Raw genomic sequence first — 13,511 nt, forward strand, 5'->3', positions numbered from 1 at the left:
GTTGAGATCATGAGTTTTAAAGCCAACTTTAAGGTCTGGGTCCCGGCTCCATCATCTCATAACTCTGTCACCCTGGGGAAGTTCCTTCTCTGAGTTCCCTCATCTGTAAGGCAGTTGTCATGAGGACTTCAAGTGATGGGCACCATGTCTGACAAATAGTGAGCAGTGAATTCGTATCAGCTATATGCTCATTTTTATCTGATGACTGAAGCTCCGAAAAGGTCCACATGTCTTTCATGGGTGTCAGTAGAGAGGATGAACCAAAGTATTTGAGGCATTGTGTCCTAGAGCCCAAGGCAACAGCCCATCAGGAGAAGCCCTTGATACAAATTCTTCTTCTTTGAATGTCACGGGTCACCAGGCTACGTGATTAAAGCCAACATCCTGGCTCGTCTTGCTTGAACTTACCCCATCCCCGCACCGCTGCTCAGGGCACATGGAAGGGGAAAGTCACTTCCAGCTCTGTCTGGACCTCCAAAGGTGTATGTTGAGAGGAGGGAGAGGTCTCACTTGCTCACCCCTACCTCACTCTAGCCTCTTCCCACAGGACCTGACATCGCCAAGAATCTGATCTCTGATCATCCACACCCACTTTCCTGCTTGGAGGAAGTTGGCAAAGACACTTTTTATCATACAAAGGGGCTCACACCAAAGGAGAGACCTGTGTTAGGCTTGGGAGGCGGATTTTTTTTTTTTTTACCTTTTATTTTATATTGGAGTATAGCCGATTAACAATGTCGTGATAGTTACAGGTGCACAGCAAAGGGACTCAGCCATACATATACAGGTATCCATTGGGAGGCTGATTTTATTATCTAATTATGGAAGGGCTAGATGCAAAGGAGGCCAGCACGGTTGAGGATGCCAGTGGATTCACCAAGCCAACAGTGAAAACAACTCAAAAACCTCAGGCCCGACCCTGGTGGCCCTCATGCGTTGGGTCCACTAATCCAGAGTAGTCTCCCCATCTCAAGTTCCTTAAATTAATCACATCTGCAAACGCTCCTTTTTCCATGTAAGGTTACATATCCACAGGTTATAGGGAGTAAGATGTGGACATCTTTGTGGGGCCGTTTCTCTGCCCACTACAATTATTGATTACAATCCAGGAGATAAATGAGATCATCTAGAGGGGATGTTTGGATCTAAAAGAGACATGAGATGAAAACAGAGCTTAAAGAAAGCATATAAATGAAGGGTTAGCAGAGAAAGAAAAAGAAGTTGCAGAAAAGCCAAGTGGGAGTTCTATCCCAGAAGCCTTCAAAGAGAGAATTTCCAAACTCTTAAGGCACAGAGTCAAATTCTCAGAACTTAGGAGAGGGCAGAGGGATGCCATGTCATGTGGGAGCCCACCAGCGACCTTAGCAAGAGGGAGGAATGGGCAGGGGGTGGTGGTGGCGGCAGAAGCCACACTGCACGGTCTGGCTCAGCCCAAACCCACTGCTCAAGGGAAACCTCCCCACTGCCTCTTACCTCCACCCATCCCTCCAGCCAGTGAACTCATCTCATCGGGACACAACGAGCATGCAGCTGTCTCTTAGACATAATTTGAAAAGTCAGGAGTTAGCCTTTGGAAAAGTTGCTTCAGACAGCAAGAATATTTTAGCTCAGGGAGAAATATATTCATCAGATGAAAGGGGCGGGAACCAGGAGTGGGAGGGAAGCAAGGTTCCCTCGGTACCTCCTGGAGCCTCTGCATTCATCGTTTTATTTTATCTGTCATCTTCTGACACTAATGGCATGACTGTTCAATGAATATTTAATCATGGAGGGGTTCTCTTCCCTGCCATGCCTTCAGTCCCCTGGCTCAGGCCTTTCTAAAGTCAAAACTCTACTTTTCAAATGCCAAAAATGACACCTTCCCATCTCTGTGCTGGCGCCGTGGCACAGACTTTAGTTTGGGCTCTGAGCAACAGATGGCTGATTAGGCAGCAAGGGACAGTTCTCAAAGATACGAATTGATGGAGGCCTGGATTACCCCCGAGAGGACCATTAAACCCCAGAAGCCATTTGGCAGTTCTGTTGAGGCACCTGTATGCAGAGGCCGCTGCCAACAAAAGCGTCTCAGTTAGGTTCACACACAGTGATTTCTCCCTGCTGCACTCACTGACCTGCTCGAAATGCCGGGGAGAAGAACTCGAGCACCCACTGAGCGATGGAGAGAGAAGCGAGTCTGGGGAGATCACAGGGGAATCTTTCCTCCACTTCCACTTGGGTAGGAGAGGGAATGCAACGCCCCTCTTCGTAGGACGGCAGGAAGGATCACTAACAATAGGCAACTGGCCTCATTCCAGCCCTTACTGCACAGCATCCCATGCCACGCCCACCCGGAGATGTTGGGCTACTTTTATCCCATTGTTAGGTAGGTGGAAATTCAGCCTTAGATAGGTTTAGCAAGTCCCTGAGGTCCCAAGAATAATGAGCAACAGCACCGAGGTTCAAGGTTCCAGCCACGTCTGTCTGACTCCAGGGTTGGTGTGGGTACTCACCACAGCGCATTGGTCCTTGTAGGGACAGACTTCCAGATCCTTAAGCACAGGGGCTCTGCCCTGTCCTGCTTGTCATTTTATCTGACAAACTCCCCATCCACCCACCAGTCAAGCAGTGGGCCAGGCACAATGGGCAAGTTTCTTCTCCACTCTGAGCCACCAGTTCTTCATCTGGAAAATGGAGTTTAAAAACACCCACCACGTGATACCACAAATTCCATTCTGTTTCCATGAGAGAAGACAAGGCCTGCACGTCTATGCCACAAGGGCTGGGTGAGCATAGCTGTGGGTGCTAGTCTGTGAGCGGTGCACAGACAATTAGGAAGATGCGAATAATTAGAGGCTCAGCAAGAAGACGTGCAGCAGTGCTTCTAAGCCCTACTAAGCGCTTTTACCGTGCTTGCTGCTGTGTTAATTGCTTTGCGTGCATTATCTCATTTAATAGGTGTTTGTGTGTGTGTGTGTGTGTGTGTGTGTGAAAGAGAAAGAGAGAGACAAAGAGGGAACATTCCTGCTGGGTAGACAGCAGGAGCAAATGTTCTGAGGTAGGAACGTGCAATGCATGTAAAGAAGACTGAATACGTTCAGAACATTCTTTCACTTCCTTGCTTAACAAATATTTATTGACATCGTCTATGTATCAGGCAGAAGGGAAAGGGCAAAGAATCAGAAACGGCCCAGGAGGGAGCTTGGTAACAAACCCTTTGATGTCACAATAACTGTGATAAAATTACAAAGTTAGTAAGCAAGAACACGAGATCGTGGAGACGTAGGGGGCTCGCCTTGTCTGGAAGGATAGGGAAAGCTTCTTAGAAATAGAATCTGTGGGAATGACAGTGAGTATGAAAATAGGGCTTCTCCCCTCCTGGATACGGGGTAAACATTAGTTTAGCAATCAGCTCCTGAGGGAGGTTAGTCTTGGAATCGAGCCGCCCCAGCACGGGGATGAAATCAAAAGCAGGAACTAGCCTGCAGCTTCATTTGTAGCCAGAAGATGTGGCATCAATCAAGGGAGACTCGAAACAGGGCTGCAACTGGAAATCTCAGACCAGGGCCAAGAACACAGAACTCCCAGGAGGGTGCCAGGCTCGGGGAAGAAGCACCGTGCATTTGTGTAGCTCCGGTACCTCTTCCAGACACTTTAACTACGGATGTTTAACGTGCATTATCTCATCTGAGCCTCATGACAAACAACAGGGAGGTGGGAGTGGCCAGAAATATCCTCACCTGACCCAGAGGGGCCGGACAGGAGGGCTCTCCCAGACGGACCCAGCTCCTGGGATTAGACATGGGACTTTCCACCCTCAACCAAGGCCCCAGACACAGACCATGGCCATCAAGCTGCTACCAAAACTCACCTGCTACTTATTTTTCAGTTAATAATAACCATAGAAAGAATGCTTGCCTCGTGTTTCATTTTTATTTTCCAAAGCACTCTCCTTTCCATTATCTCATTGAAGCATTCTCAACAACTCTGTTATAAAAAACAGAAAAAACAACAACAACAACAGAACCCCACAAGGCTCAGACATGTCATTTGCCCAAAGCTACTCAGGTAAAACAATGGAGGAACAAAGTCAGGTGTTCTTCCAGAGAACCCCTTCCTCTCTTTGATACACCCCATCACATTATCCCTTAGTACATTTATTCAACAAATATTTACTGAGCAACTCCTATGTGCCAAGCACTGTTCCAAGAACTGGAGATGCAATTCTTTTAAGGAATTCACAGGAGCAAACACCCTGATTCATTCTTGAACCACATGGTCGGGGCTATAACCAGGGTGGTAGCAAAATGCTAAGGGTTGGGGTACTCCGAGGAAGCAGCAACAAAGGCTGGGTGATGGGGGTATAGGAAAATGGGGAGGTTCCCTAAAAGAGCTGGCACTGGGGCTGAGACGTGACGGAGAGGAGGAGTTTTCCAGGCCAACCAAGAAGTGCAAATATTTGAGGCAGAAAGGACAAGAGCACAGATGCGGCCAGGCTTGACGATTCCAGGGAATGTGGCTAGGAGCGGGGACAGGGGACAGATGAGAGAGGAAGCTGGGGAGGAGGTAGCTGGACCTGACAACAGAAGCAAAGGACAGCCAGGGAAGTGTTTCCAGCAAGGGGCTGCCACATTCCACTTTGCGATTTGAGGAGACAGGCCATGTGGGATTTGGAATAAAAAGTGGGGAAGGAGTCTGGAAACTGAAAACCCAGGTAAATGATGAGAGCAACAGGGCAGAAAGGATATTGCCTCTGAGAGAAATCTGAGGCTGCAATGAACAGAATTTAGTGATGAATTGGATGAGGTTATGTGAGGTGACAGCAAGCCTTCTACCTTGAGAGGCTGGGAAAACAGTAGGGTCATTGAGAACACCCAATTTCTCAAACACCCAAGCACACACACACAATGCAATAATACGAGACAGATGGAAACATACCCTCGTGTTAGCTGTACTTAGCCTTGAATGACAAACTACTTTCCAGAAATTTCCAAATGTTCTAAAATGAGCATGTATCAATATTATAATCAGAAACGGTAACATTTTTAAATTACTACCCATAATAATAGTTACATTTTTGAACAACTACTACATCCTCACATTTTTAGGAGGTAAGGACATTATCCCCATTTTACAGAGGAAAAGCTGAGGCTCAGAGAAGTGAAGTAACCTTCTCGACCACATACATACATCTATTAAGCAGCCAAGTCATGATTTGAGCCCATCATCTGTTTGACTCAGACACTAAGGTCTGACTGAATACCCAGTGCTGTCATAAAAAGGACCTGAAAGTCGCTGAAGAAAGTTTGAAGCATCCGGCAGGCAATTGGAGAGGTCAGATGGGCAGGTTAAATTTTGGAGCTAGAGGAAATTCCTCACAAGATTCAGGAATTGTCCCCACAATGAAGGGAAAAGGAAACTATCCAGGGATAATGTATGAACACAGAAGACTAAGAAACTGCCCAAGACCACTCAGTAAGCAAAGAGAAGTAGCAGGGCAGACACAGGTAGCCTGGAAGCCGAGGCGAAGGAGAATTTCGGTGAGCTGAGAGGGAGCTAGTGGAATGGAGTGGCCTTTGGGTGCAGTCTTGTGATGAACTTGACAGAGAATGAGCCAGACTGTACGGCGTCAAGGTGGGAAGGAAGGAAAGTCCTTTCAAGAACGGAGTTGATAGGGGCTTCCCTGGTGGTGCAGTGGTGGCGAGTCCGCCTGCCGATGCAGGGGACACGGGTTCGTGCCCTGGTCCGGAAAGATCCCACATGCCGTGGAGCGGCTGGGCCCGTGAGCCATGGCTGCTGAGCCTGCGCGTCCGGAGCCTGTGCTCCGCAACGGGAGAGGCCACAACAGTGAGAGGCCCGTGTACCGCAAAAAAAAAAAAAAAAAAAAAAAAAAAAAAGGAACGGAGTTGATAAAGAATAGTGAGGGAAAGACTAGTAGCCTGCCAGAATGGTGGAGACAAGAGAAGGGCTTTTTCCCCTTGGAAATGCCTCAACTAGGCTTGGAGGCTGAGTAAGAGTGAGTGAGAGCATCAGGAAAGAGAGGAAACAAACCCGGGGACAAATTCCTCGAGAAGTGGGCAGAGGCAGAGCCCACGCACCGTGAGGGGTTTCCCTGAAGTGCCTCTCAAACAGAAATACTTGATATCCCAGTGAGAGATTCAATTGCTGCAAAAACAAGCTGTTTCAAATGTGAAATGCGCTGCAGGACAACAGGATGGTGCTATGCTCCCTGCTTCTGTGGGTCAGGATTCTGACAGACCACAGAGGGGTAGCTTGTCTCTGTTCCATAGTGTCTGGGGTCTTATTTGGGATGATTCCAATAGCTAAGGGTGACTCAAGAAGCCAGGGACAGGGCTTCCCTGGTGGCTCCGTGGTTGAGAGTCCGCCTGCCGATGCAGGGGATGCGGGTTCGTGCCCCGGTCCGGGAAGATCCCACATGCCGCGGAGCGGCTGGGCCCGTGAGCCATGGCCGCTGGGCCTGCGCGTCCTGAGCCTGTGCTCCGCAACGGGAAACCTAAGCTCAGGAAGTCTAAGCCATTTTCTCAGTTCTACAGAGTTTTACAGCACCATCTCAATTTCATGTAAAAAATCCATTCACACCACATACAGACAAACGTCTAGAAGAATACATTTGGAAGTCTTAGAAGTAGTTGTCTTTGAATAGTGTGATTTTTAACTTTATTAGATCATCCGTGTGCTTTGATTTCATCTTATGCATTGCTGATACATTAAAAGTATTTTTTTAATAAAGCTTTCTCAAAGCACCTTAATAAGCCCTTGGACTTGACCTTTTTCAGGACAAGCCCAGGGGTGTCATCTCCTGGATGGAAGCACAAACCAAATATCTGTCAGGCACGTACCAAGGGCTGCACACTTGGCATGACCTTGTCTGAGAGATGAGATTCCCACACTGTGGGGTCGAATCAGACATTTGGTGTACAGAACTGTGACCACACGCCCCAGGTCAAAAATACTGCCTACCTCTCTTGACAGAAGAAACTTGATGCTGGTCAAAGGTTCTTTCCATCTTCTGAAACTCCTCCAAGACTTTCATAAACCAATTCATACTTTAAACACATTAAGGGCCTCTTAGAATACAATAGCATCTCTCCTGAGATCACACCCCTAGCTTATGAAGTTTTAAATTGGAGTTTTTATTAATGGAAAGGGAAATGCAATCATTTTAATGCAAGTTGAAATGTTTAAATAGCTGGTCTTGATTTTGCTTTCAAGGAAACATGAATAAAATGTAGGTTCAAATTCAGCTGACCCTTACTGAGAACAGTGCCTGGCATTGTGCCTAGCTCTTTGCCATAAATATGCATTTCTGTCTTCCCAGTACTCACCCTGCCTTCCTCTGTCAACCTCAAACCAGGCGGAGCCAGACAGCACTGTCTGAACTCAACGGCCAAGTTCACCCAAAATCTAGTTGACCTAGGTTGTGCAGTGTATTTGGGTCAGGAGTCAGGAGACTAACTAGCAGGGCGTCTTGGGACCAGCCTCCACGTAGCCACCCGTAGCACCAGGAGAAGAGGCTGAGGAATGTGAGTAGGCATCTCTAAGACCCTTCCAGCCATAAACTTCTGTGTTTCTTCAAGTCGCAGATACAGACATGTCCCTTGTTACATCAGAGCCGCCCTTCATCTGTCATCAGACAGCCACACACCCACAAATTACCCACCGGGAGACACAAAAACACACCTTCACACACACATGCTGAGTCCACCCCCCTGCAGCAAACAGCCCCACCCAGGCTCCCACACCAGGAGAAACCACCAGCATCGGTGTCAGACCCCAGCAGCTCCCAAGTGGTGGATGCTCTCAGCTCTTCCAGACAGTTTAAGAGATATATTCCCCTCGCTGAAATTTCCTTCTCATGAAAGGAGGGTTGACGCCTCCTCCACTCGTTGCCTCCTCTCTATCTGGAATTTAACCCTATTTATTTTCATTGCCTATTTACCTACTTATATATTCCACCAGATTGTGGAGAAGAGCAGTGTGTCATTTTATTTAGTGTTTCGGCTCCAGTAACTAGCTCAGAGCCAGGTGTAAAGGAGCGTGTGCTGGGCATCCACATCACCTCTCCAGGACCACTCTTGTTGTTGATGAAAGACGGCCCCGTATTCTGAGACTTCTCCCATTGAGAGGGGGGAGGGTCTATGTCCCCTTCCCTTCAGTCTGGGCAGGCAGATGTCATTCTTGTTATCCCTAGTTTATAGAGAAGAAACCGAGGGTCGGAGATGTGAAGGAACTTGCCCAAGGTCACTCAGCTACCAGGGGGCAGAGCCAAGATTTGAGCCAAGTCTGTCTAACTCCAAAGTCCAAGCCCTCCATAACCACTTGTGTATCTCTCCTCCTAAACAAAAGTGCTGAGGGTGCATGTACATGTGACATGGAGGGAAGTGTAGAAAAAATATATACCTCCTATGGCAAGGGTTAGTTAAGTACAGCCCACGGGCCAAATCCAGCCTGCATTTATAGATAACATTTTACTGAGATGCAGTCAAGCTCATTTCTTTACGTGCTGTCTGTGGCTATTCTCACATGACCGTGGCCAGGTTGAGTAGCTGCGACAGAGACCACCTGCTCGCAAAGTCTGAAGTCTTCACTATTCGGTCCTTTATTGAAAGTTTGCTGATGTCTGTCCTCAAGGACCAGGGTAAAGTATCACTGATATCCCAGACTCAAGGACACTACAGACCTCATTTTTTTCCCACCCCAGTGCATGATTTAAGGTGACCAACTTGTCCCAGTTTGCCTGGAACTTCCCTGGTTTTTTCAGGGAAGACCCCTTTCCTGCCCAGTTCTGGGCAAACCAGGACAATTGACCACCTTAGTTCTAGATCCTGCAGCACAGACTCCAGGTGAGGGCACAGCCCCGCCCCACCTGGAAATGCCCTACGCACAGCTTCCCTAGATGCCGATGGGGAACTGGAGGCCCTGGGCACGGGAAGGCAGTTCCTCTTTCTCCCACGTCCTGCTCCAGAGCTGACCCAAGGCAAGGCTGCCCTGTTAATGAGCTTAATTAGATTTTGCCACCTGCGCCTTGAGCTCATTGTCCCCGTCAACGCTTCACCTTCTGAGAGCCAAGAAAAATTCCTGGAGGAAACAATGATGACACCCTGTCTGGGCTGAGTCCTTCCTTCCCGCTCCCTCCCAGCCTGGAAAGGCACACACATTGTCCTGCCTTCACGTACCCCAGGACCATAGGAGTTATTGTCAATAATGCAAACTTCTTAAGAATTTGCATTTTAATAAAATCAAGGACCTACTGTATAGCCCAGAGAACTATATTCAGTATCTTATAATAACCTATAATGGAAAAGAATCTGAAAATGAATATATATATGTATAATTGAATCACTTTGCTGTACACCTGAAACTAACACAGCATTGTAGATCAACTATACTTCAATTAAAAAATAAAAATTAAAAAAAATTTAGGTGCACAGCAAAGGAAACCATAAACAAGACCAAAAGACAACCCTCAGAATGGGAGAACATATTTGCAAATGAAGCAACTGACAAAGGATTCATCTCCAAAATTTACAAGCAGCTTATGCAGCTCAATAACAAAAAAATAAACAACCCAATCCAAAAATGGGCAGAAGACCTAAATAGACATTTCTCCAAAGAAGATATACAGATTGCCAACAAACACATGAAAGGATGCTCAACATCACTAATCATTAGAGAAATGCAAATCAAAACTACAATGAGATATCATCTCACACCAGTCAGAATGGCCATCATCAAAAAATCTAGAAACAATAAATGCTGGAGAGGGTGTGGAGAAAAGGGAACACTCTTGCACTGCTGGTGGGAATGTGAATTGGTACAGCCACTATGGAGAACAGTATGGAGGTTCCTTAAAAAACTACAAATAGAACTACCATATGACCCAGCAATCCCACTACTGGGCATATACCCTGAGAAAACCATAATTCCAAAAGAGTCATGTACCAAAATGTTCATTGCAGCTCTATTTACAATAGCCAGGAGATGGAAACAACCTACGTGTCTATCATCGGAAGAATGGATAAAGAAGATGTGGCACATATATACAATGGAATATTACTCAGCCATAAAAAGAAATGAAATTGAGCTATTTGTAATGAGGTGGATGGACCTAGAGTCTGTCATACAGAGTGAAGTAAGTCAGAAAGAGAAAGACAAATACCGTATGCTAACACATATATATGGAATTTAAGAAAAAAAATGTCATGAAGAACCTAGGGGTAAGACAGGAATAAAGACACAGACCTACTAGAGAATGGACTTGAGGATATGGGAGGGGGAAGGGTAAGCTGTGACAAAGTGAGAGAGTGGCATGGACATATATACACTACCAAACGTAAGGTACATAGCTAGTGGGAAGCAGCTGCATAGCACAGGGAGATCAGCTCAGTGCTTTGTGACCGCCTGGAGGGGTGGGATAGGGAGGGTCGGAGGGAGGGAGACACAAGAGGGAAGAGATATGGGAACATATGTATATGTATAACTGATTCACTTTGTTATAAAGCAGAAACTGACACACCATTGTAAAGCAATTATACTTCAATAAAGATGTAAAAAAAAAATTTTAGGAAGTTGCATTTTAATACTGAAATACAGTTTGGGGTTTTCCAAGTTGTTGTTTTTTAACCATGTAACTTTTCATGTTCTCGGGATGTGTATGATAGGAATGGGGTAGGTGGGTGTGATTCTGGGTGATGTGTATATGCATTGTCTGTGCAAATTTGTTTTCAGAAGCACAAACTTTTAGAGGCTAATAGTCAGCCGCAGGGGCCTCTCACCTTAGAGATTTGCTTCTAGATGTGCAGGGATCGATGTAAATGAGGTTGTGTGGACTAGCCACTGGTTAGTGTAATTACCTGACGTGGCACTAACCAGCTGGGGGCAGCTGAGGCTGGGAGCAAAGCAACACCCAGATGCACCTGTCCCTGCGCTGTTAGCAGAGGGAAGCCAGAGCTGCGTAAACAGGACCAAGAGCAGTGCCTCTTGCCTTCCTGCCAGCCTCGAGTGCTGGGCTCTGAAGACAAGGAATTCTCAAAGGATGGGGTCAGCTTCTGCAGTCCCAGGTACAGAGCCCCAAGAAGAGAGAAAAGACTAGAACATGGTTAGTAAACTACAGCCGGCAGGCCAAATGTGGCCTGCCACCTATTTTGGTACAGTCCACAAGCTAGGAACATTTCTCACATTTTTAAACGATCAAAAAACTCAAAAAAGAAGATTTGTAATGTGTAAAAATTATACAAAATTCGAATTTCAGTCCCCAACAGTAAAATGTTATTGGAACACAGCCAAGGCCATTCGTTTTTGTTTTGTCTATGGCTGTTCACCGTTTTACAGATGAAGAAACTGAGGTCCAGGAAAGTGAAATAAATAAGTTATCCCCAGATAGGCTGAGCCCAGATCTACCCGTCAACAGAAACATCGTAACTCTGACGAGTCTTTATCTTTTTTTAATAGTTATATATATATTCTATATATATTTATATACATATTTATACATATTTATATCTGTACTTATATTTTTATATATTTTTATATTTATAATTATATATATTATCATGCGTTTACAAATATACTTACATATACTTATATATATATTTTTAAAATATGTATTTATATATATTTATATATTTTATATATTTATTAATATTTACTTATCTGTATTTATATTTTTAATATACTTATATCTATTTATATCTATATTTATATATATTTATTTATACTTATATATATTTATACATATTCATATATTTATTAATATATATATGCTTATATATTTTATATATTTATCTATATTTATATTTTTATATATTTATATATTTGTATCTATATTTATATCTATATCTATTATATATTTTTCAATATATTTTATATATTTTTATCTATATTTATATATTTACATCTATATTTTTTATGCTTATATATATTTGTAATATATTTATATATATTTATTATCTATATTTATATCTATATTTATATATTTATATCTATATTTATATATACTTTTATATATATTTATATGTATACTTATATATAAATTCATATATACCCTTATATATTTTTTATATTTTTTAATATATATATTTATGTATATTTATATATACTTATATAAATATTTATATATATACTTATATATTTTTTTATATATTCATATATACTTATATACATAAATATATATGTATTTATATACATTTTTTTTTGGCTGCTTTGGGTCTTTGTTGCTGCGTGTGGGCTTTCTCTAGTTGCAATGAGCAGGGGCTCCTCTTTGCTGCGGTGTGTGGGCTTCTCGTTGCCATGGCTTCTCTTGCTGCAGAGCACGGGCTCTAGGCACGTGGGCTCCAGTTGTGGTTCATGGGCTCAGTAGTTGTGGCTCGCAGGCTCTAGAGCACAGGCTCAGTAGTTGTGGCGCACGGGCTTAGTTGCTCCGAAGTCTTCATCTTGAAGGAGGCAAAGAAGCTGCCTCTCAGGTGAGTGGATGGGTGGGGGCAAAAATACGGATGACCAAGACGAACACACAGGCCTGAGACACAACTCACCTTTAATCAGTGAACAATGGGAATCTAAAGCAGAATGTAGGGGCTTTCCTGGTGGTGCAGTGGTTAAGAATCCACCTGACAATGCAGGGGACACGGGTTAGAGCCCTGGTCTGGGAAGATCCCACATGCCTCAGAGCAACTAAGCCTGTGAGCCACTACTACTGAGCCCGCATGCCACAACTACTGAAGCCCATGCTCCTAGAGCCCATGCTCTGCAACAAGAGAAGCCACCACAATGAGAAGCCCACGCACTGCAATGAAGAGTAGCCCCCGCTCGCCACAATTGGAGAAAGCCTGTGCACAGCAATGAAGACCCAATGCAGCCAAAAATAAATAAATTAAATAAATAAATTTATAAAAAATAAATAACGTAAAATGTACAAACAGGAGAAGAGAACTCAACAAAAGCAGAAAGAGATATTAAAAAATACTCCATGCAAGCCCTTCATTTTATAGGAGGGGAGAGGGAAAATAGGAGAGAATTTGCCCAAAATTATCCAGTCAGTCAGAATGAGATGTCGAAACCACCACATCATCAACCCCAAGAGATGGGAGCTGGGGGCTGCTGCAGAAACTGAGCCAGAAGACAATTCACTAGCAGGAATGAGCTCTGGCCGGTGGATTCCAGTTCCACTTGGGCAAAGTAGGAAATAATCCGTGAGTCAGGGACCAAACTGAGACGGATCCACTGCCCTTATTTCCCCAAATTTCCAGAAGATAAAATAAATTTAGTATTTGACCAGTGAAATATTATTTGTGAAAAAAATTGTGTATATAAAACTGTGATCTGTTTGGAAAGGAAATGTTATGAGAAGGACCCAACTTCAGAGCCCACTATTTGCAGTTAGAACCCGAGAGCCACTTACTTTCTCTGTGCAAGTTGTACTTTCTTCTCCAGTTTTGTTTTTAAATTTTTAATTGAAATATAGTTGATTCTCTTTCCTTCTTAACACTCAGGAGTATTCCAAGGCATGAGTGTGTGCC

The sequence above is a fragment of the Tursiops truncatus genome, chromosome 17 (assembly GCF_011762595.2).
Source record: "Tursiops truncatus isolate mTurTru1 chromosome 17, mTurTru1.mat.Y, whole genome shotgun sequence".
In the NCBI taxonomy this organism is placed as follows: Eukaryota; Metazoa; Chordata; class Mammalia; order Artiodactyla; family Delphinidae; genus Tursiops; species Tursiops truncatus.